Source organism: Trichosurus vulpecula, chromosome 5, assembly GCF_011100635.1.
Source record: "Trichosurus vulpecula isolate mTriVul1 chromosome 5, mTriVul1.pri, whole genome shotgun sequence".
Taxonomy (NCBI): domain Eukaryota; kingdom Metazoa; phylum Chordata; class Mammalia; order Diprotodontia; family Phalangeridae; genus Trichosurus; species Trichosurus vulpecula.
Window position 1 is genome coordinate 116452286 of NC_050577.1, and position 26330 is coordinate 116478615.

Genomic DNA, 26330 nt, shown 5'->3' on the forward strand with positions numbered 1-26330 from the left:
AGTGTTTAAATGCAGGCTTGATCATTGTCCTCTTATTGACTTAGTGCAAATTTCTTCTCTCCTTTTAGAATATCAACTTTTTGAGAGCAGGGATTGGTTTATTTATCGTATTTGTATCCTAGCATAGTGTCTGATACAAGGGAAGTGCTAATAAATATTTGTTGATTGACTGAGTGAGTGATTAATCTATCTTCCCCTCCTCCACAGTCACTATCCCACACTCTCATCTCAATGCCACTCAGGTCAGGCCCCATAGCCAACAACTCCATCTCCAGCACCTCCGCCCATTGCTACAGCCAGAAATAAGACCACTTCCTTGCCTTAGAGAAACCATTTGTACTGTACCTACCTCCCAATACCTCTGCTGAAAAATCCCTTTGTACTCTGCTTTGGGATGAAAAAGACTTTTCTCCTCATATCACTGGATAATTATCACTGGCCTAGACGTTTCCTGATGGAGCATGATGCAGTAGAATGAGATCTGGATTTGGAGTCCAAGGAACTGAGTTTGAATCCCATCTCTACCACCTCTCCCTCCTCACCTCCACCTCTCAGAATCTCTTCTTTCCTTTTAGACTCAGCTCAGATGCTACCTTCTCCATGAAGCCTTTCCTGATCCACCACCCCACCACCAGGTCCTAAAACTACCTTGTATTACTTTTACATGTATTCTGTACATTTTCACCTACGTACATGTTGTCTCCCCAATAGAGTATAAGTTCCTTGAGGGCAGGAATCATTTCATTTTTACCATTGTACCACCAACACTTAGCATAGCACTTATCACTTAGTATCTGCTTAATAAATGCTTGTCTATTGATTGTTTGAATTGAGTTGAATTTGAATGTTAAATAGCATACCCCAGAGTAGGTAGCTAGGTGTGCCATTGATAAGAGTTCTGGACTTGGAGTCAGTAAGACCTAAATTCAAATCCTGCTTCAGACACTTCCTGGCTGTGTGACCCTGGACAAGTCACTTAACTTGTCTCAGCCTTAGTTTCCTTATTTGTAAAATGGTGGTGATGATAGCCTTTACCTCACAGGGTTATTATGAGGATCAGATGAGTCAATGTATTATAGTACTTTACACACCTTAAGGTGTTAGGTAAAATGCTAGATATCAGTATAAAAGGGGGGATGAAGAATTGAGGCTATCAGTCATTCACACCTTAGTGATGTTTAAATTCTTTTTCTCCAGCTGAAACCAACCAATAAAGAAATGATCCTTTTTATTGGGGGGATGAGAAGGTAATTTGGGGAGGACAGGTATGGGTAGAGTGCTTAACTGTGGAGGCAGGGGCAGGAGAGAGGGAGAAAGAGACTAAATATTCCCTAGTTCCAGTGTATTCTAAGTGCTGTTAGAATCTGTGGGAGGGAATCATTATTGTCACTTTTATTCCCAAAGCTAATGGAAATAAAGATTTAAATAAATGTTTATGCATAGAACAGAAGTTTCAACATATGATAATAGGACTTAGAGCTAGAAGTAACCTTAGAAACCATCTCACCCAACCCCCTCATTTGAAACATGAGGAAACTGAGACCCAGATAAGTAAAGTACCTTGATCTAGATTATACATGCAATATGAAGTAGAACTGGGATTGAACCCACATCTTCTGACCCCTAAAGCAGCATTCTTTCCAGTATATATCACACTGCCTTGAAGGAGTTGGCCAACGGAAGCTCTCTTGAGTCTAACACCAGACTTGTAAAAATCTGGCACACTTGTGAATTCCAAAGCAGTTTCATTTACTAATAGCCATAATTAAGGCAGAAGCTCTATTAAGCAAACAATTAGCTTTTGGAATAGAAATGTAAATCAATTTTGTGGATTATCCACAGCAAAACATTAATTCTTCCTGCTACTCAGCGTTCTTCTGGGCTACTCTGTTCCACCCTAAGTTGGTATGCCTATGAGGGAAAATAATAATTAAATATAAGCCTTAAAAGGAGATATGTCTACGGGGAAAGGGGCAGGATGAGACCACATGCTCATGGTAGAGGCAAAAAGTCTGAGCACTGTGAGTTTTGGGGAATCTTTTTCTTCTCAGATAAAATAATCTCAGAGGCCAAAGGTCATTGAACTTAGGTTGGGAAGCTCCCACAACACACTGATTACAAAACTGAAAATAAAGACTATATGGAATGTCTGGTATTTGGAATTATCTGGTTCTTTTACTACCCACTTCTTCGATTATTTCTTAAAACCTGCTGGGATAATCCAGAATTGGGGTCAAGATTAGCAAAGATCATTCACAGAGAAGTATAAAAGAAAAGCCAGCATATCCTAGTGGAAAGAATAATGGAGGCCTGTGTTCAAGTCCCGGCTTGCTGTGTTGCCCATAGGCAAGTCAGTTTACTTCTCCCAGACTCAGTTTCCTCATTTGTAAATTTAGATACTAACACTTATACTATTTACTTCACCCCATTGGGAGAAAAGTATTTTGTGAACCTTACAATGCCATGATTACCCAGAAAACATTGACTAAAATAAAAGCACTGAAATTCTAATAACTGATGGCGACTTCAATAAACTGGAATGATCAGTCATTGAGGACTAATGAGAAAATATGCCTTTCTTTTCTTGGCAGAAAGGTGGGGACCATGTACACAGAATAAGGAATATTCAGGGACCTTCCCACTGTGGATGACTGTGGCTGCTGTCCAAGGTACCTGCAGATAAGTAGAATAGGGGTTTGAGTTCTCTGGGGTTGGTTAGGCAGACAATCTGTAGTATAACCACATGGGGCATTCTTAGAAGAGAACCACTTCCTTGTTGTAAAAACTTAAAGCACTATATCAAGGTTAGATATTTTTCTGCCACTGTCTCGCTCAATTCACCTTTGACTCTTCATAGCTAGCTGTCTTATTATTAGTTTGTTAGAAGAAAGCAGTCAAACTAAGAAACAGCATACCTCCCTAATGCTTTCCAAAAAGAACACATAACAGCTACCAGTCAGTCTGTCATCCATCCTTACTAGTCTTCATCCCTTCTCCAAGATGCTTCATGTTCTATTGGAAAGAGCTTCCTCTCTCTGCGCCTCCTCTCAAAAATGATACAGTAGAAATAGATCATCTCTAAGGTTCCCTCTCACATAAACATTCCATGCACACATGTATTATACCCATTTTCCAGATGGAACTGTATGTAATTCATAGACAAAAGGATTTACCTAATGTTTTCATTTATGATGACAAATTCAAAGGAATCCCATTAAGGAAGAAAGGAAGGAAACAAACAATTATTAAGTGTTCACATTGCCAGGCATTGTACTGAGTGCTTTACAAATACTATCTTGTTTGATCCTTACAACAACCCTGGGAAGTAGGTGCTGTTATTATCCCCATTTTGCAGTTGAGAAAAATTGAGGGAGACCAAGGTTAAGTGACTCACCTAGGGTCACATAGCTAATAAATGTCTGAAGCTTGATTTGAACTCAGGTCTTGCTGATTCCAGGTCCAGCACTGATCCACTGTGCTACCTAGCAGACAAATGGAACATACTCACATTTGGTTTCCTTCCTTATGCTTTATTTGGGGAGATGAATGTTACTGGTCATTAGATGGCCCCAAGCATCAGCATTTGCTGCTCCACCTAGGTGCATTTGCCCTAGCACACTCTGGAATCTTGGGGATGCAATAACCATTTAGGAGACATAGCTCCACAAAGGTTTGGATTTCTGCAAGAGCTGAGGAATCCATCCTTTAATGTTAGCTAAATGGTATAATGTGGCTAAAGACTATCCCTAGACAAAGATCACACACCAGCCCAAATTAGTCCAGGTTATCCTGCAGGGTACTTTGTCCACCCTGGGTTCACATTCCAGACCTGTTTCTAAGCTCCAGTGATATGTGGGTAGGAGAGGGATGAAAAGGATCCTTATGACTCCCAGCTTGTACACACTTCCACAATATTCACAAAGGCTCTGAATTTTCTCTGGCAATGGGATTTTAAAAGTCAAAAAATCAACAAAATGCTATTTATTAAGCACTTACAATGTGGCTAGAACTCTGCCAAGCACTGGGGATTCAAAGAAAACCAAATTCAGTCCCTGCCATCAATGAGCTCACATTCTAATGAGGAAGACAACATGCAAACTATTATGTAAACACAAGACATATTTGGAGAATATGGAAGGTAATCTCAGAGGGAAGGCAGCGATGGGAAGGGGACAGTACTGAAAGTGACCAGCTGAGCTTTGAAAGAAGCCAGAGAAATCAAGAGGTGATAAAAAGAAGGGAGAGCATTCTAGGCACAGAGAACAGCTATTGAAAAGTCTTAGAAGGATGGGAGTGTTGTATACAAGGAACAGTGAGAAGGTTGGTGTCAAAAGATTGTAGAGTTGATGTAAAGGAATAAACTGTTAGAAGATTGGAAAGACAAGAAGAGCCCAGGCTGTGAAGAACTTTAAAAGCCAAACCAGAAGATTTTATATTTGGTCTTGGTAAGGAAATCGCTAGATGGCTCAGTGGATGGAGTGCTGGGTGTGGAGTCAGGAAGACTCATCTTCCTGAGTACAAATCTAGCCTAGATACTTTTGTGTGACCCTGTATGAGTCCCTTAACCCTGTTTGTCTATTTCCTCATCCATAAAATGATCTGAGAAGGAAATAGTAAATCCCTCCAATATCTTTGCCAAGAAAAGCCCAAATGGAGTCATGAAGAGTCGGACATGACTGAAACAACTGAACAAACAACAAAAAGTAAGAGGAAATCCATTTGAGTTTACCAAGTAGAAGAATGATGGGAGCAGACCTATGCTTTAGGAAAATAACTTTGGCAACTGAGTGAAAGATGGATTTGAACAGGAAGTTGAGGCAGGGAGACCGAAGACCTATCCACCACTCTGACTGCTGTCCCTCCTACTCATAGTTCTTGATTTCTGTCTGGATGTTTAGTTCTCAGTGTCACTGAGACTGTTCATTTCTCTTTTCTGGATCTCAGTTTCCTCTTTTCTTCCCATCTGCCAGAAGACAAAGAGAGCTCAGCTGGAAGAAAATTCTCTGGTCTTTCATAAACAGGTTGTTGTGGTTTTATGTCCTCTTACAAAGCCAGGAGATTCACTTTCTCACAAAGAGTTTGCAGGGGAAGCTTAAAAACAAAACACAAAACTCAACCTCCATTAACTTCTTACTAAAAGTGAATTCTCAACCCAGTTTAATAGCTGTAATCTCACCCACATTATGCCTGCCCTGTAATGAAAAAAAAACTACCTATGCTGAAGGCATATTGTCCTAGTTATTAATACCATAGTTTCCTATTAGAGTGGTGGTATTGCAAGCACCCGTATTCATATTAGAATGAGAGGGAGAAAAGAGATTAATCTTATTAGATTATAAACCCCTCTTGGACAGGAATCTTATCTTATACTCCATATTTCCTATAGCACACAGCAAGAGACCAATAAATGTCAGTTAAATGAATAGAGGCCCAACATACAGCTTTGTCACAGAGTTTTCGAGCTGGAAGGGACCTCTGAGACCATTGTCCAACTCACTTCATTGGAGAGTTGTGGGAACAGAGACCCAGAGTGGCTAAGTGTAACCCAAAGTCATACAACTAAACTGTGGCAAAAACACAGAGATTTGGGACTCAGACTCTAATTCTCAAGCTGTTTCCATGAACGTGTACAACTTTTATTATAAATTACATTTTTGGAAATGTAATCACATGTTAAATGCCATAGAAATCACTCATCTGTGGTGCCAAAGGCGCTGGGGAGCTCCTCTGGACAGCCTATTTTCATTTCCTGGCTCTGCTGCTGTAGGCAGTGTGTTAAGCACATTGGATCCAGAGTCAAAAGACCTTGGTTCAAACTTTTGCTCTGCTACTTATCATCTGTGTGACCTTGGATAACTCATTTATACCCTGCAACTCAGCTACCTGATTAAATAAGGTCCCTTCCAGCTCTAAATTCATAACTGATGACCCCTAACATGTCTATGCCCCAGCATCCCCTCAATGGAAGGGATTGCAACTCAATTCCTGTGAGTAAGAAGGCAAATAAAATCACAGCTACAACATGTATTTTAAATACACAGCACACTCAAACTCCTTTGATTTACATTCAAGGCCCTCCCCGTCTGGCCCCAATCTACCTTTATCTCTCCCTTCATGTGTATTTTTCTTTGTTAAGTCATTTCAGACATACTTGACACCTCATGATCCCATTTGGAGTTTTCTTGGCAGAGATACTGGAGTGGTTTTCCATTTCCTTCTCCAGCTCATTTGACAGATGAGGAAACTGTGGCAAACAGGGTTAAGTGACTTGCCCAGGGTCACATAGCTGGTAACGCTGTATTTGAGCTGAGGAAGATGAGTCTTCTTGACTCTGGGCATGATGTTCTATCGACTGTGCCACCTAGCTGCCATAGTACATTGTACTACATGTATTAACCTAATGTTCATGGAACGTGCCTCATAATTTTCTCCCTCTAAACCTTTGCTATCTCTGTTCCCCCTACTGAAATATGTGGCTCTATTTGTCCAGTTATTTCAAAGCTCAATCCAAATGTGATCTACTTCATGAAGTCTTCTGTGATCCTCCCACCTAGAAGTAATTGTTGTCTCCTCTGGACCCCCATATCACTTGTGGGTCTCTCTCATTGCCCTTTCATAAGCCACCTTTTCTTAGATTCACCTATTTATATGGCTCATCTTTCCAGCTAGACTGTAAACTCCATGAGGGTATGAGATAAGCCTTATCCTACTTTATTTTGGACAGGGAATTTAGCACAAACATTTACATGTAGTGCTTGCTCAGATATTATTTTGAATGTATGTATGAAAGCCTCAGAAACAATCCCTTTCTTAGGAAAACTATTAGCATAATTGACCACATTAACAACAAAACTAGCAGAAACCATATGATCATCTCAATAGATGCAGAAAAAGCCTTTGACAAAATACAACACCCATTCCTATTAAAAACACTAGAAAGCATAGGAATACATGGAATCTTCCTTAAAATTATAAATAGCATCTACCTAAAACTATCAACAAGCATTATTTGTAATGGGGATAAGTTAGAAGCATTCCCAATAAGATCAGGGATGAAACAAGGACGTCCATTATCACCCCTACTATTCAATTTGGTACTAGAAACGTTAGCTATAGCAATAAAAGAAGAAAAAGAAATTGAAGGAATTAGAATAGGCAAAGAAGAAACTAAATTATCACTTTTTGAGGATGATATGACGATTTACTTAGAGAATCCTAAAGAATCAAGTAAAAAACTACTTGAAATAATAAACAACTTTAGCAAAGTTGCAGGATATATCCTGCATAAATCCTTGACATTCCTATACATTACTAACAAAGCCCAACAACAAGAGACAGAAAGAGAAATTCCATTCAAAGTCACTGTAGACACTATAAAATATTTGGAAGTCTATCTGCCAAGACAAACCCAGGGCCTATATGAACATAATTATGAAACACTTTTCACACAAATAAAATCAGATCTAAATAAATGGAAAAATATCAGTTGCTCATGGTTAGGCAGAGCTAATACAATAAAAATGACAATTTTACCTAAATTAATCTATCTATTCAGTGCCATACCAATCAAACTATCAAAAAAATTATTTTACAGAGCTGGATAAAATAATAACAAAATTCATCTGGAACAACAAGAGGTCTAGAATATCTAGGGTATTAATAAAGAAATGCTAGGGAAGGTGGCCTAGCCATGCCAGATATTAAACTGTACTATAAAGCAGCAGTCATCAAAACTACTGGCAATGGCTAAGAAACAGTCGTGGATCAGTGGAGTAGGATAGGTACGCAAGATGGAGAAGTCTATGACTATAGCAATCTACTCTTTTATAAACCCAAAGAATCCAGCTTCTGGGCTAAGAATTCACTATTTCACAAAAACTGCTGGGAAAATCGGAAAATGGTAGGGCAGAAACTGGGTATAGACCAATATCTTACACCATATACCAAAATAAAGTCAAAATGGGTTCATGATTTAGGAATAAAGGCTGATACTGGAAGCAATTTGGGAGAGCAAGGAACAGTTTACCTATCAGATTTATGGAAAAGAAAAGAATTCATGACACAACACGAGACAGAGAGCATTACAAAATGCAAAATGGATAATTTCGATTATGTTAAATTGAAATGTTTTTGTATAAAAAAAAGCTAATGCAACAAAGATTAGGAGGGAAGCAGAAAATTCAGAGAAAAACTTTACAACTAGCGTTGCTGATAAAAGGCCTCGTTGCTAAAATATACAGGGAACTAAGCCAAATATATAGGAACACAAGTCATTCCCCAATTGAGAAATGGTCAAAGGATATGAACAGGCAGTTTTCAGAGGAGGAAATTAAAGATATCTATAGGCATATGAAAAAATGCTCTAAATCACTACTGATTAGAGAAGTGCAAATCAAAACAACTCTTAGGTACCACATCTCTCCTGTCAGATTGGCTAAAATGACAAAACAGGAAAATGATAAATGCTGGAGAGGATGTGGGAAAATTGGAACATTGTTCCATTGCTGGTGGAATTGTGAACAGATCCAGCCATTCTGGAGAGCAATTTGGAACTATGCCCAAAGGGCTATAAAAATGTTCATACCCTTTGACCCAACAATACCATTTCTAGGGTTGTATCCCAAAGAGATCACACAAGTGGGAAAAGGACCCATACGTAGAAAAATATTTATAGCGGCTCTTTTTGTAGTAGCTAAGAATTGGAAATCAAGGGGATGCCCATCAATTGGGGAATGGCTGAACAAGCTGTGGTATATGAAGGTAATAGAATACTATTGTGCTATAAGAAATGGGGATGATATGGACTTCATAACAACCTGGAAAAACCTACACAATATAATGCTGAGTGAGCAGAACAGAACCAGGAGAACATTATACACAACCACAGACATATGGATTCTGTGAGGACTAACCCTGATAGACTTTGTTCTTCTCAGCAACCCAAGGTGCAAAGACAACTCCAAAGTACTCACGATGGAGAATGCTATCTAGATCCAGAGAAAGAACTATGAAGTATGAATGCAGATTGAGGCACACTCTATGCTCGCCCTTTTTTCCCTTTTTTTCCTTTTTTCTCTCCTTTGTTTTTGTTTTGGGGGTTTTTTTGGTTCTGTTTCTTCTTTCTCGTGATTCATTCCATTGGTCATAATTCTTCTTCACAACTTGACTAGTGTGTAAGTTCAATGCGAAGTTATACGTAGAAGATATATCGGATTCCATGCTGTCTTGAGGAGGGAGCGGGGAGAGGGGGAAGAAAATGTAGAACTCAAAATTATGTAGAACCAAGGGTTGTAAACTAAAAATAAAAAAAAATTAAACTAAAAAAATAATAAAAAAGAAAGAAGCCCTTTCCTAAGAATAAAATGAAAGCCCAGCCTTGATGTCTCTGTTTGGTTGGAGCTGGTATGGAAAGAAATTTCCTTGCCTCGGGGAGAAACGAAATTGAATCTAGAGGCATCAGACAGGATCATTTTAGCAGCATCTCTTGTATTTAAAAGGGGGAAAAAACCACCCTACCAACAAGACATCAGCCAAATTAATTGTTTTCCTGATTAACAAAACACAATTAAGCCCCAAATGCTAGGAGCTTGGGGGAAGGTTATTGTGTGTTATCCTACAGAACTTCTCTGGTCACATAGCAATGACAGCTTCATTCTGCCCCTCCCTGTTCCTCTCTCAGGGGACCCAGAGACAGATAACACTGCAAACTCATTATGGCCTCATTGCCTGAATCCTCTCTAGGGAAACAGAGCCTGATCTTAGCCTGAGGTGCCAGGGGATATGTGTGTATGTGTGTGCACGAGTGCACATGCTTGTGTGAGTGTGTAAGTAAATGAGTGAGGAGGGGAAGAAGAGAAAGAGAAAAGAGAGGGAGAAAGCAAATAAATGAGAATACTGACTACTGTACCAGAAGTCAGGAGACCTTGAGTTCTAGTCCAGGCTTTGAAACTTGCTAGTTGTGTGACCTAGGGCAAATAACTTAAACCTTCCTGAGCCTCAGGAAGGTTTTCTGTATCTGGAAAATTAAAATAAAGATCTTCCAAACACAAACTCATCATAGATACGGGGGTATGGCGGGGGGGGGGGGGTGGCAATGAGTCAAAGGGGAAGGCCCACTAGCAATGGGTTGCTGATATTATCTTTATACACAATTCATCACAACAAAGGTCCCTGAAATGAATAGCAGCAAAAGTGAAGGCATTTTCAATTCCAATGTGCAAGATGCCTTGAGTTCTTGCTGCCCTTGTCAGGAGCCCAGGCAAAGTCACTGCTATAGGCAGTCTCCTAAACCAGTCCCCATGTTTAGGAGAATTAGACATTGACAGCCCTAAGGACTCAAGGAAGGTTGCACCAATCTGGGCTCCAGTCTACCTCCTTCATCCTAAGAGGAACCATGTTCCAAGGAAGAATTAAGGCCCTGGTAGAGGATTCAGACAGCTTTGAGCCCCATTGTGGCAAGGATAGACCAAGTCCTAGCCCCAAGACAGATCTTCTTAGGAAGCTCTGAGCCACCCCAAAGCAGAGTTGAGGGGAGGAGGAGGGAAGGAGAACATTCAGCAGGAAGCTTCTGTCAGGATAACTTGACTCTGAACAGTTCCCACCTATTGGCTTTAATCTTGACTCACCCTCTGCTTAATCACTCTCTTGGCTTCTCCAGTCCCAACCTGGCCTATCTTTACATATCATTCCATCATCCTCTCTAGATCAGTTCCTATTTGCAAAGTTCCCTCCCTTAGCTTGCCTATTTCACTAAGGAAGACTGGCTTGGTGCCTTCCTTGTCTACTGCATTAATCCTCAATTCACCTGAAGCTTTTGCCCATTTCTAAATGTAAAGCTTTGTTCATCACTTGACATGACCATGAGCCTCATCACTCTATATACATTCAAAACATTTGTCTATCATGGCAGGAAGAGCTCCAGGACACAACCCAGCCCAGGCAGAGGACTTCCTAAAAGGAATGGCGAAAAAGAATGGCAGGGGGCCACACATGAGAGAGGCTGAGCAGAAAGCAGTTGAAAAAGTTGAGCCAATCAGATCAGAAAGTCAGCCTTATTAAGGTTAAATTGGTTAAATGAGATGGGGAGCCTTGTCCAGAGTTACTCAGTGAGTCACAAGATGGCTGAAGCACTGGTCAAAGTCAGTGCTTTAGGCTATCAATTCCTGGCTGTGACTACCAGACCATGACCCGCCTCCATTAACCTCTCAGGGATCACGTGCCCTCATCTGTTGCCAAGCAGCTAAGGCTCTTCCTGTCTTAGTTTCACAGTACATCAATCCTGCCAGGCCTTGCTTCTATCAGAAGCTGTCCTGGTGGCATTACAGCCCAAGCCCAGAGACCTTCATGGATCATGGCCTCACTTGGAATTCTTTATTAAATTCACATGTTTTTCCTCTGTTACAAGCTTAGGACTATCCATTCCTCAACTAGTCTCCCTTCTCCATAGCTCCCTCATGTAATTCTTACCTCTTCCCAGCTCTCTAGGAAGATAGATTGTGGGTGCCCAGCTGGTTAGAACAGACCTTTATCTAAGATGTGTTTTTCACCTGCAACTCAGAAAGAATTTCTGCTGTTTATCCTTGTTAGGGCTCCAACTATGGGGAAAGAGGACAACTACCCTGAGTTTATCTCCAGAGGGGAAGATATGGGATGGAGGAAAGGTAGAGGATGGCACCAAAAGGTCATACCTACATGTCAGGCTGGCACCTCCTGGTAACTGGGAGGAAACTGGTCTCCAAAGTAATTTGACACACTTCTGAAGATCCCAACGAACCTGTTACTGCTGCCCCCTCCCAAGGCTAAATTGAGTGCCCTGGTATTGACATCACACAATAGGCCTCTGGTCCTTGTCCCAGATCTCTTATTGTCTAGTCAACCTCGTTTTCCTTTCCAGCTTCAAAGGGCTCTGGATTATCAAACTATATCTTACACTTTCCTGCAGAGTTCCAGGGGCAGAGTCATTTCCGCCCTGCGGGCATTAATAAAGTCACACTTCTTCTACAGGACAGTCCTTCAAACACTTCACAGAATCACAGATTTTCAGCGTTGAAAGGGACCTCACAGCCATCCAGGTCAACCCATATCCAAAAAAGGAATCCTCATAGCAACGCAATAGACAAGTAATTGTCCAGCTTTTGCACGGACACCTTCAGTGAGGGGGAGTCCATTACCACTGGGGGTTGCCCATTCTTCTTTGAGATGGATTTGATTGTCTTCACAAAGAACGCCCCCCATGCCTAGAGAATACTGTCTCCTCTCTTCATGTTTCCTTCAAGATTTAGCTCAAATGCCACCTCCTAAATGAAGCCCTTGTTGCTCGCTCCAGCAGCTAGTGATGACCCATTCCATTTATCTTGTATCTATTCTGTATATACCATCAGTACGTGTGTATATTTGTTTGTATGTATGTATACATATATATATATACATACATATACATATGGATCTATGTCTATCCATATAAGTAGGTATAAGATACATGTGTATAAATGGAAATTGAAAGAGGGAGTGGGAGGGAGATATGCAAAAGAAAGATGAGATAGAGAAAGATATAAAGATACAGAAATGAAGACTATATCGTCCCCATAGAAATGAAGAACATACATCATCCCCAGCTAGACTGTAAGTTCCTTGAAGGCAGAGACTATTTCACTTTTTTTTTTTGTATTCCCAGGACCTAGCAAGTACCTGGCACACTCTCCAGACTTCACCACTAGCCCTGTCATCTCTTTTTTTTCCTGCAGCCCCATTTTCCCACTGGTGAATTAGTCTCAAAACCTCCATTTTGAGAAGGAGCCCAGGTCACCCACCCTTCATTCTCCAGACTTCATCACCATGTCCCCATGCAGAAACCTCCCCATTCAACCATTTCTGTTCTTTTATGTGTTGCCTTCACTCACTGGAATGTAAGCTCCTTAAAGGCAAGGACTATCTTTTTTTTTATTGTACTTGTATCCCTAGCCCTTATTACAATGCTTGACACATTGTTAATCTGTTGGCTTGACTTGAATAGCACTTAGTAGGTATGCAAGAAATGCTTATTGGTCTGACTGGTAGCGAAGTTTTTCCTCCAATTAAACAATAATTTCCCTTTTTGCCACTTACAAACATTGTTCCTTGTTCTACAATCTGGAATCAAATAGAAGAAGTCTTACCCTTTGTCCAAATCTTTGTCTTGAATCATTAGAGACAACTATTTTGTCCTCCCTGAGTTTTCTCTTCTCCAGGCTCAATATCCTCAAGTTATTTCTACCATCTCTCAAATGGAATGGACTCTTCACCAATTTGATTTACTTCCTGTAGAAACTCTCTTATTAATGACTTTCCTAAAATGTGGTCCCCAGAACTGAACATAATATTCCAGAGGTTGTGAGACCAGGGCAGAGTACAGTACAACTACTACTCCCTTATTTCTGCATTCATGCCTCCCTTGAAGATGAAGATCAAATTCACTTTTTGGCTACCACATCATACTGTAGACTCATATGGGGTTAATGTTCATTAAAACACCTAGGTCCTTCTTCGTATAAAGTTCTGAAGTTTTCCCTCAAACGAACAGGTTGCTGTGTGGATGGCCATCAACCTCCAGTTTTTGTACTCTTGGTATTTATTATATCCAGTTTGCAAAAACCATCACTGCTTCCCTCTGAGTCTATCTTACTTCAAGATAGCTATCATGGCCCATTCAGTCTTCTCCTCTTGACTAACCATCCCCAGTTCCTTCTACCTATGCTCATACATCATGAACTCTAAGACATTCATCATCATGGTTGTCCCTTCTGCATATTTCCCAATTTGTTAAAGTCCTTCCTAAAATATAGTGCCTGAAAGTGAACGTAATATTCCAGAGGTAATCTGAATGAGGCAGAGTACAGTAGGACTATCACTTTCTTATTGTTTTCCTTAAGATTACATTACCTAAGATTACATTAGCTTTTTGGCTACCAAATCATACTATTAACTATTATTAAAACTGAAGTCCACTATAATCCCCAGATCTTTTTCAGATGAACTGCTATCTAGCCATTCTTTTCCTTTATGTACTTGTGAAGTTAATTTTAAACCCATGTCAGATGCTATATCTTTCCCCTTCAACTTAATCTTATTTAATGCAGTTCAATATTACGGTGTTGGGTAGCAAGTGGCACAGTAGATAGAATGCTGGGCTTGGATCCAGAAAGAATGGGCTTCATGAGTTCAAATCTGGCTATAGACACTTACTAGCTGTATGACTCTGGGTGAGTCACTTAACCCTGTTTGCCTCGGTTTCTTCATCTATAAAATGACCTGGAGAAGGAAACGGCAAATCACTCCAGTATCTTTGCCAAGAAAACCCCAAATGGAGTCACAGACAGTTGGACATGACTGGAAAATGATCTAACAATATTATGGTCTGCGAAAATCCTCTTGAATTCAGATTTTGTCCACTAGTATATTATCCATTCCTCCCAACTGCATGTCATCTCTACATTTATGTCATCTTTGACTTTATCCAAGTCATTGGTACAAATGATATAAGTCTGAGCATATATCCCTGGAACATTAAATCAGAGTCCTTCTTCTGAGGTGACAACGAACCATTAATGGCAAACACTTTGGATCCAGCTCTTCAACCAATTCCAAATCCATTTAATTGTATTGTGGTCTAGACCATAAGGAGAGTGTGAGACATTTTATAGAAATAGCTGATATAATCTAGGCTAACTATATTTACATCAGTCTCCTGATCTACCAGTCAAGTACTAAGATTAGTCTACCATGACCTGTTCTTGATGAAACCATGCTGTCTCTTTTGATCACTGTTTTCTTTTCTAGATATTTTCTGGACATCCTTTTAATAAGTTCTACAGTTTTGTAAGAAATAAAAGTCAGGCTCACTCACTTCTAGTTTGCAGACTCAATCTTCTTCTCTTTTTTGAAAATTGGGACATTTGCCTTTCTACAATCCTATAGTACCTCTCCTATTCTCCACAACATTTCAAAGATACTAGCTTTTCATTAACATTTTTCACCAACATTTTTCACCAGACTTTAAGTACACAAGGTCAGCTAAACTCATCAAGGGCAGCTTTCGCTATCTCCTTACTTATATATCATTTCTAGTCAAAGATCATCCTACTTGGCAGGGGAATAAGAGCAAAATAAGAATAAGGCATCTCTGTCTTTTGTTAGTATTGTCCCATCAACCCTAAGCAAAGGTCTCCTATTTTCTTTAATTTTCTTCTTTTCCACACTATTGTATTAAAAAGCCATACCATTTTTTCTTTGACCTTCTTCACTAATATTTGCTCATTTTGAGCTCAGCATTACTGACACTATATTACAGGAACATTCCACAATTCTGTATTCACCTCTGTTACCTGGTCTTGCTTCCACCTATGTACACAAAGCAGCTAAGTTGTCCAGTCAATAGAGGGCTGTGTCTGGAGGAACACCAGAGTTCAAATCCAGCCTCGGACACTTAATAGCTGTGTGACCCTAAGCAAGTCACTTAATCTTTATTTGCCTCAGTTTCTCCATTTGTAAAATGAGAATAATAATAGCACCCACCTCTCAGGGTTATTGTGAAGATCAAATAAAATAACAATAGCAAAACATTTAGCACGATGCCTGGCGTATGGTAAGTGCTAAGTGTTAGCCATTATCATTACACATCTTTTAAATCTAAATTGGCAGATGAGTTCCCTGTGTATCCACCATGATATGTTTAAACATCTCCTCCCTTTTTCATCCTCATCAAAGTTATATCCCTTTGAGTATTCAAAATTTCATTCTTGCAAACTTACCATCACTCTAAGGCTGACTTTTGCTGTAGAATGTTTGGACACAAGATCCTATCTTACATTCCTTTAAATCCATTGAAATCAACTGTATCAAAATCTAAGGTACATGCCAGATTAGATTACATCCTTCTTTCATCTCCTCTATGACAAATTCTAAGATGGCATGGCCATTTATCCCCAAAGTCCCCATTATTTCTACCTGTACCCCAGCAACCAGTTTCTCCCTGTCATCAAAAAGCAGACCCACAATATAATCTCCCCCTCAATGGGTTCCTCCATTTTTTAAGGAATTAAATTATCATTAAAGCAAAAAACTTATTAGCAACAGAGAGAGCTCCAGAAGATATCCTGATAACTGAAGTCCTCCATCACTACTATCTCACGCCTCCATTCTAGATTTGTGACCTTTTCCTCCAATGCTTCTATTTTTCTCTCTGTCCAGGTAATCTATAGTACAGTCAAATGACGATATCACTTCTGTTTCTGATTCCATTCGTCTTCATCCAAATGCTCTCCACCATGTTTCCTCTCTTTGGTGCCTGGGTTTTCTCAGATGACTATATCTTCATAAATAAACAATGACATTCTGTTCTCCTCCAGTCTGGCACACATTTTACCTATTCTATTTCTTTTAAATAAGCCATACCTTTCCATATTAATATTTTTATCATGGGTCCCATCCCATTATATCTCAGGAATACCTACAAGGCCAAAAATGCCTCCTTGAATTAGGATCTCTAGTTCAACTTGCTTATTACTCTCACTTGGTTCATTTGTGCACAGATATCTGATTTTATTAATGGCTTCTTTCCTGGATTTTGTAAACTTCTGGACATCTCAGCTGCTATTCTTCCTCTGATATTGTAAGTTACCCTGTATGACATCTAGCTTAGTAGATCTGCTTTGGCAGTTTTCTCTTTCCCACCCACCCTTTTCTATGTAAAACTGCCTTAGAATTGTAATACTCCAAACAAATATATTCTTAGCAGTCCTTGTTAGCTGAAATCCATCTCTAGCCAGTAGTCTATCATTTCTGTATTTTAAGCTGTGACCCAAAAATCCAAATTCATTTTCAGGCACCATCTTCTTAACCAGCTGTTCACTTCCCAAATCTTCTTTTCTTTCCTGAGTCTCTTGCCTTGGATGAGATTCCTAAAACTCTGACAAACATATGTTATAAAAATCCCTTAGGTCACCAAACTACCATCAAGCAATAGTTATACAAGTTATTTAAGTATAGAATAAAATAGGGCAAATGCTACTATAAGAAATTCCAAGAAATAGTACAAATACCTTTGGGTTGTACTGAGATTCTGGTGCAGTGATTATTTCAAGAAATTATTAGAACAATCAGTTTTGGATTAAAAACATTTTATTGTATAGAATTTTTAAAATAATAGGATCTCTGTGCTGTGGGTGATAACTAAAGTTTTATCTTTAGGGATATATCCCTTAATTAGTTGTAATACTTCAGAGTATATCCTCAATCCATTGTGTCTTCTTGACCTAGTCATTCTAGGCCTCAGTTTCCTTATTAATAGACTGAAGAGATTGGACAATGCTCCCCTTCATCTGCAGCATTCTATTACTCTATGATTCTATTATTCAATTAATTCAACAAAGTCTTAAGGGACCAATCTGTGTAATGCACTTTCCTGGGTGCTAGGGGAAACAGGTTAAAAAGATTGTCTCTGCCTTCCAAAATCTGTGATGCCTCACCTCTTGCCAGGATCAAATTTCCCCTTGGCCATTGGGACACTTCTTGGTAGCCTGTGGAGTAAGATGTATTTTTACCCACTTTGGGGTACCAAAGGAGTAGCAGAGAGAAGCATCTAGAAACTCTACCTAGAAACTGGATCCCATTAAGATTTGCTCAGCCTACATGAGCCAACTTACCCTTGGGAAGAAACTTTAAAAATCTAAGCCAATGCTGAGGAAAATGAGGTCCAGAGACCTAAAGTAATTTGCCAAAGATCACATAACGAACAAGGCAGAGAGTCTTGAGGGATCCTCTTCTTCCACTGGTTTGCCTCCAGATTCTTTCTTCCCTTCGTAAGTTGAGAGAGGCTTGGATAAGAGAACAGAGGCCCTCATGAAGAGGGCTTCCCCTTGTCTGCTCTTTGTGACTAATGCCTCCTTTGTATTTGGCAGGATAATTTAGATCTCCTCTGGGGGCAGCATCCAAACCAGCTGTTGCTACTAGTGGAAGATGCTGTTAAATCTCCCGCAAATTGTCTGTAAATGGAGAACAGCTGGATCCCTGGCAGGGCAAGGAAGGGGGGGAAATATGGTAGAAAATAGATCTTCTCCAAACTCCCTTCCCCCTTGCATCTGTCCACTAACAATTCATGCACACAGATACACATACACACACACACACACACACACACACACACACACACACACACACGTACTTTGATCAATTCTCTTAATTTTTGTTAACCCAGTAACTTAAGTCAAAATCAAGTTTATATAAGGGTCATAACTAGTACAGAGAGCAAAGAGCCGCACTGTGGGTTATGAGGAGAGTGGTTATAATATAAGCAAACCTTATAGCAGCTAGGTGGTGCAGTGGATAGAGTACCAGCCCTGGAATCAGGAGGGCCTGAGTTCAAATCCATCCTCAAACACTATATGCATAACACTGGCAAGTCACTTAACCACAAGTGCCTCTAGAAATATGTATACACATACATACATATATATGTATATGTATGTATATATACATATATAAGCAGTCCTGGTCCAGGATGCCCTTTTCCTAAATTGGACTAGGTACTCAGCCTCTTTTTAAACGTTGCTATTTCCCCCTCCCTGGTCGCAGAGCTCATGAGAAGGTACTTGGAAAAAACAATGAACAAGGCAATGCAGAAGTCTGAAAAGAGAACTGACCTGAGAGGTAGGAAGAAAGGAAGGAAGGGAGGGAGGGAGGGAAAGGAGGAAAACAGAGAAGGAAGGAAGGAAGGGAAGGAGGGAGGGAGGGAGGAAGGAAAAAGAAAGGGAAAGAGGGAAAGAGAAGGAGGGAAAGAAGGAAAACAGAGAAGGAGGGAAGGGAGGGAGGAAGAACAGAACTTAGTCTTATGAGGAAATTGATTTTGCCTAGGTTACACAGTGGATAGAACTTTGAATGTGGAGTCAGGAAGTCTTGAGTTTAAATCTTGTCTCAGACACTTAGTAGCTATACAATTCTGGCTAAGTTATTTAACCTCTCAGCCTCAGTTTCCTCACCTGTAAAATGGGGTAATAATATCCTGTACTTCACAGGATTGTTGTGAGGATCAAGTGAGATAATATCTTTACAGCATTTTGTGAACCTTAAAGGTCTATATAAATACAAGTTATTATTGTTATCAAGTCTAATTGGGTGATAAAGTTCTTAGCAAGGAGTCTGGATGTTGGATATCTAACTCTTTTGTAACCTTGACCAATCATATAATTCCATCAGCCTTGCATTTTCCTAGATATAAAATAAAATTACTCTGGGGCAGCATGGAATTGCATACTAAAAAGAGCCCTGGACTTGGACTTAGAAGACCTGGGTTTGAATCCCACCTCTGACATATCTTTCTGAATGTGATTATACAAGCGTAATGATAATCACTCCAACCTCACAACATCGCTGTGAAGAAAGCACTTTGTAAACCTTAAAGTACTATATAAATGTGAGTTATGGTTATTTTATTACGCCATCTGCCTGTTCCCTCTCCAGTGGGGAAGAGGAATGAGATAATCCACACAAAATGCTTAGAGGAAAGAGATTTTATAGAAACCAATCAGAGAGCCTCAAGACCTGGAGGGGATCGGGTCTTGCCATTTCAAACCACCTACCCCCAGTGCTACAAATGCCACAGCTGGTTCCAGGGACTTCAAAACAGACATCTCCCAGAGCCTTTCTACATGCACAAAGCATTTCTCTGAGGCTCGCCTGACTGAAGCTTTAGACTTTCACTGCAGTAGATGCAAATAGCTCATTACAGCTTCTTGCAATGACTGAAGACCCTTACTTGCTTTGGCATGCAAAATTCCCTCTTGGTGTTGCTCTCCCACTCACACCACATTTCCCTCCAAGCTGTCCCACAGAGACTAAGGGTTTATTTAAACACCAAGGTAAATAAAGTAAATTTCTTTAAATAGCCTATTAGGAGTGATTTAGGTTTTATTTGATTTTTTATAAAAACAGATTTCCCCCACATCCACCACAGTCCCTAGGTGCCCAGAATCCTCAGCATCTTCTATGCATCATATTACAGTGGATGGCCAAAGTGCTGAGCTCTAACTCACTTTGTGAGTGCCTCATTGATTCAATAGAGATAATCATCTCTGCCCTGCCTATTCTTCAGAGGGTATTCTGAATACCAAATGAGAAAAAAGGATCCAGAATACTGTATAAATGTAAGTTGGAATTGTTTATGTTCTCTGGAACTGTGATTTTTTTTAAATGCCTCTTCTACTTGACTTAATGACCCTCAGCTGACTGGCTTGCTGGTCCACACAGAGGACATTCCACATTTCATCTGGGTCTCTTTGCACTGGTTGTCCCCCAAACTGGAACGCATTCATTCCTTGACTCCACCTCATAAAATTCCTTATTTCCTTCACAACTCAGGCCAAATGACATCTGCATGAAGCCTTTCCTGATCCCCTGCACAGACCCTCTTGTTATCACCTTGAATTTATTTTTGCATATACTTGTATATGTACATCTTGTTTCTCCCATTATAGAATGTAAGCTCCTTGACGGTAAGGATTGTTTCACTTTAGTCTTCATTCTCCCAATGCCTAGCACAGGGCCAGGTGCGTAGCAGGTACTTTGCTTAATACGTGCTTGTCGACTGATTTTTGAGCAATGGGAATTATGCCTTTCTTCAAAGGACACAATAACTCAAAATGAGTAGGTAGAGAAAACAAAAAAAAATAACGAAATTAGCTTCACCTAAATCTCCTTGATGGACAAATCACTTTGCCAGGGACAAATTCCAGGCATCTTATAAATAAGCTAGATCCCAAGCAGCCACTACAGAACTTGGGGCCCCATAAAGGGAGTCCCTCAGCTCCAGGGTACTTGGCAAAGTTGTTCCTGTGGATGGGGAAGTGGAAAGAGGCCTCTTGGTCCATTGGCTCAGAAGCCTAGGAATTTCCCCTATAGGGGAATTGACTTTAGGCAATATCATTTTCCACATTTCTATCTATGTCACTTAGGTTGTAAATGCAGGCAAAGACAAGCTATCTTCCATGGCCTTTTGAAGTTCTTAGAATGTGAATTCTCAAGACCAAAAGATACTTCCAGAGAAGACATAAACAGAAAACAGCTGGAAGAGGGGAGTGAAGAGTAGACACCAAAGGGGACTTCAGAGCCTGGTGGTCTTACAAAGATGCTCTAGCTGTGGAGCTAGGAGACAAAAATTGAGATTGTCCTCAAGGGTGAGTCAGAAACATTAGCATTGAATGGGACCATCAAGGTTGAAACTCCTAGTACAGGAATTTCTTCTACAGAATCCCCCAGTCTTTGACATTTACTTAGCTGGCAAAAGGTGCCAAAGGCAGGATGAGGTCAAATTTCAGACAGCTGGAATAGACTTTTAAGTGTCTTTAAGCCAACCTCATTTTACAAGTGATGAAAAGGAGACGTAGAGAAGGATATTAACTTGCCCATCATACAGGGAGTTAGTGGCAGATCCAGGAACAGAACTCTTCTGATTCTCAGGCAGGGGACACTTTGTTTTGACATTCAGCGGCACTATGGGTTCATCACAATATCATCTGGGACAAATCACTGAGGACATGTCTATATGATCCCAAAATAACTACAGTTAAAGGATACAGAAAAACCATTTATTGAGCATTGCAGAGACCTACGCTACACTCCATATCATGGCTATCTAAGTTCCACTCATATTTCACTGACTTAAATCAACCTGCTTAGTGAGTACAAGCACTGCTTTCTTCTTCCTGGGCCTCAGTTTCCCCAACCATAAAAAAGGGAGAATGATCCCTGACCCCTCAAAGACATGAAACAATTGTACAAACAACTAACACATTTTTAAAAATTCCCTGCTCTGAGCTCTTTCAAGATGGGTGTACCAGAAAGACAATCTATTCTCAAGACCGTGATTATTACTGAGCATTTCAACAAACTGAATGGTTCACAGAGTACCTTCCAAATGCATTCTTTGTTATTGATGTTGGCAGGAACTTTAAAGATCCTTGGTTGGGAACATTAAATGTTATTTCCTGTAGCTTTTAACTTGATCTTCTGTCCTAAAGTTTTATTCAAATAAAACCCAAGCTACAATTTTGCTTGGAGCCTCTCCCATTTCATTAACTCCTCCTCCTAATACCATAATCCCTACCTCGGTGCCCCCCCAACAGTGTCAAGCATTAATTAAATGGAAATTGGGTTTTTTTTTTTAAAAAATGCAATGAGACATCTGCATATGATGTTTTATTATTACAATTAGGCTGATTGGCTTCCAAAGCAAATGCAAAAATCATTTCTGGAGGATTTATGTCCAGCATTAAGACAAACACAATAAAGAAAGCCCACAGCAGGTCTGCACAATGCTGCAAATCCATTTAGGCAGCTCATCGGAAAGGGAATAGCAGGGACAGGTCTGCAGCAATATTACTGCTATATATATATATATATATATATATATATATATATATATATATATATATATACGAATAGAGAGAGAGTTTGCTGCCACCTTTAGCTCCATGTGAGAGATATTACAAACAGCACAAGCTCAGAGTCCAAAGACCTGTGTTCAAATTTAGCTCTACCCCTTTTTGGCTATATTACCTTGGACAGTTACTTCATCTCTCTAAGCTTCATTTCCTTGGTGGGAATAATAAACAGGGGCAACATCAGAAGATTACCCTTTCTCTAAAAACAGAGCAGACACTGAAGAAGAGGGAAAGGGAATAGTGTGGGGTCATGGACAGTATGTCAGTCTTGGAGTAGAAAAGACTTGGGTTCAAATCCCACCTCAGATAGCTGGATGACGCTGGGGAAGTCACCTAATTTCTCTGGAAACCTCTTTCCCTGACTGTAAAACAAGGCCAGACTCAATGGCCTCCACAGTCCCTTCCAGTTGTAGATCTATGATTACATGGAATTGAAAGGAGAGGTAAGAAAGTTCCAAAGAAAAATTTCACATTACCACTTGATTCAACAATGACGAGTACAGTGGCTAAGCTCGCTTGGTGCAACTGGACAGTGAAGTCGCAAGAAGAGGAATTGGAACAGTGAAACTGTTGGTACTGTGTACGTATAGTAAGGTTCCAATTACTACTACTAATAATAATAACTAATCACTGATGACAATAAGAATCTATTAACATGAAAAAAATCAGAGAAGCAAGGGAAGACTGACATGAAACTGATTCAGAATAAAGTTAGCAGAACCAGGAAAATAATACCCCCAAAAAATAACTACAATAATGTAAATGGAATAAGAAAAAAGGGACCTGGATGCTATGAAATTAAAAATGACCAAAAAGCTTGGCCCCAGAAAAAAGCTGAGGAGATAGACTGCCCTCTTTTCTTGGCAGAGGTAGACAGCTAGAGACATAAAACATTGCCAGATTTGGTTGCTGTGTCAATTTAGCTTGCTGAAATGCATTTTTTTCCTTTTTTCTTTTTTATTCTGTGTTACAAGGGGAAGGTAGGGGAGAATGAATGCATCCAGAAATAAAGGTGTTAAAAAAAAGGATAGGGATAAGTGAGATTCCATTGGTATTGGGACTCTGTAATAGCAAGCAAAATAGGACTTTTTCACTGTTCTTTGTTTGGATGGGGCAGGTACAGTAAGATCTTTTGCCTTGGAGTGTTTCTCAGCATTAAGACAATGGAGAGGCATTGAATTGTATATGATGTGGTGCTGGTGGTTTCTCACACTCAAAATGGTGAGCCTCAAGTGCCCCAGGGCCCTGAGACAGGTATATAAAATCTGAGATTAGTGTTTGACTTTTGGGGGCACATTCACTAAAAGAAAGTGAGTGACAAGACTCTGGGCAAGCCATTGAACCCACCCTCCCAGCTTTGTAACCCAGACGGATAGATGTTGGTGCTTCTCTGGTAACTATGAATTGTGATTTGATCGGACAAGGTCTGTCTGTTGATGTTTGTAATTTCTGTTTGTATTTGCCCTGAAGTTCAGGAGGCTGATCTTTTTCCCCTGAACTAAGTGAATGATATATGTATCTTTGATTAAACTGAGATTGTTAACCCCTTAAAGTTGCTTTCCCTAGAAAAGCAGATCAAAGAACCTATGCCAGCAGTCTTTCTTGTTGTTGGTCTTGTGTTGGTCTTCCAACCCCATAACAGCTGCCAGCAGATTGTTGCTACAGACACTCAGATGAGAAAATTCCTTTTATCTAAATTGCAGGTTGGCCTTTTTAAAATTTTTTTTAAAGAGCCAAGGACATGGACCACAAATTGATAATATTCACAAAAACTGCCCACATTTCTATACCACTTTAAAGTTTACCAAGTATTTTCCTCATGACACCTCTGTGAGGTACACAATATAAATTTCACAAATGAGAAAATTGGGGTTCAAAAAGGAAATTTGACAGGAAGGATGGCGGGCTGGATGTGGGAAGGGGATCGTAGAGGAGGAAGGTGAGATACCCTGCTACTTTTCCTTTGTTGCCCCACTTCCCCTTCCATGCTATATTGGGTATTTCCAGTTAAGCCACTTGGCCTTCACTGAAACATACCAACTAATGAATCAACAAGCCTTTATTGCATATCTTGTTTGTGCTAGAAAGGTACTCTGCTAGTTGCTAGTGATATAAAAACAAAAACAAAAACAAAACTGTCCTTGCCCTCAAGAAGCACACATGCTATCAGGGAAAACAATATGTACATAAACGTCCTAATACAAAATGAATTTTTACCCCATTTATTACCCCAATGAAGATGGGGTTTCCAGGACAGATAAATGCTCAAGTGATCTGTCCAAGTGAGTAGTCTGAACCAACACAATAGCATCGTCTAGTGGAATAAGCATGGAATTTGGAACCAGAGGATCGTGGCTTAAATCCTGGCTAAGTTCCTGAACTGAGTAATACTGGGCAAATTACTTAACCTCTCAGGGAATCAGTTATGTAATGTAAAATGATAGGGATGGACTAAATGACCTCAAGGATTTCTTCCATCCCTAAACCTACGATCCTATAAAAAGAGACTTCAAGTTTCTGTTAGAGAAGGAAGCAGCCAAAGCCTCTATTGAGAATGAATGCTTCAACTAGCATAAGTGTAGACCAATTTTTCTTTGTATTTGCCATTCTGTAAGCTAAAAGCCAGGACGTATAGGACCAAATACTGATACTGATGCTTCTAGGACCCAGAGACTTTGCCTAGACAGATTGTGACTGGGGAAAGACATGCTGACCCAAATGAAATTTTTATTGCGTCAAGGTAAAGGAGAGGGAGGGGGAGCAGCACTGACTTGGCATCAAAAAGAGTGTGGGGTCTATGTCTCTTTTTACATGCAGGACCATCTCCAGTTGTCCTGATCTATATCTTGCCACTGGACCCAGATGGCTCCAGAGGGGAGAGAAAGGCTGGTGATTTGGCACAGCCCTCCCTCACAAATCCAGTTCACTTGCAAATCACGGCATCACCTTCCTGATATCATGGTCCTCTTCCAGAACAAAGGACAAACAACAACCCACCAGTTCCCAAAGTGTGGTCTGAAGACCTCCTGAAATGTCTCAAGTGATCCTAAAGATCAAAACTATTTTCATAATAACACAAAGATATTTTTGCCTATTAAAATACTCATCCCTTTTCTAACTACATATCTGTGTGAGGCCAGATTTTCTTCATATACTTTAACCAAAACAACATATCACAACAAACTGAATACAGAAGCAAATATGAGAGTCCAGCTGTCTTCTATTAAGCCAGACATTAAGGAGACTTACAAAAATAAGTAAAACAGTGCCTCTCTTCTCAAATTTTTTTTCTTTTGGTAAATAGCTATTTTTCATTTTTAAAAAATGTTAACATGCAACAGGTTTATTATTGTTATTTTCAATGAATAGATAAATAACTTTAAATTTTATCCATTTTAATTTCTAACGTGGTAAATACCAACTGAGTAATTAATAGCCATCGTTGTCCCTAATCCTTACTGTTCAAAAAAGACTGTGTAGATCCAGTGTGCCATTTCCCCAGTACTATTTGCTGTATGATACTTGGGTCCTCTTGCCCAAAAGCACATAGCTCATTTGTAGCAGAGCTGGGACCAGTTTTCCTGTGTCCTAGACAAAAAGCTTTCTCTATCATAGCATGCCCCCTACCAGTCATCATTCTTTCTGTTCAAATTCCTCCTTCCTGTTTTTCAATTTAGTCCCTAGTTCAAGATGAAATTAGCAACATGTTCTCTCTAATTATATTTTCAGTGGCAACAGAATGGGGAAGAAAAGGGATCCAAGAGAAGAAAATACAAGCCTTCATCCAGATGATAATGGACTACGAAATGAGGCAGGCATGGTGGGTTGGTTGAGAGCTCCCTGAGTGCTCTTTGCACAGAA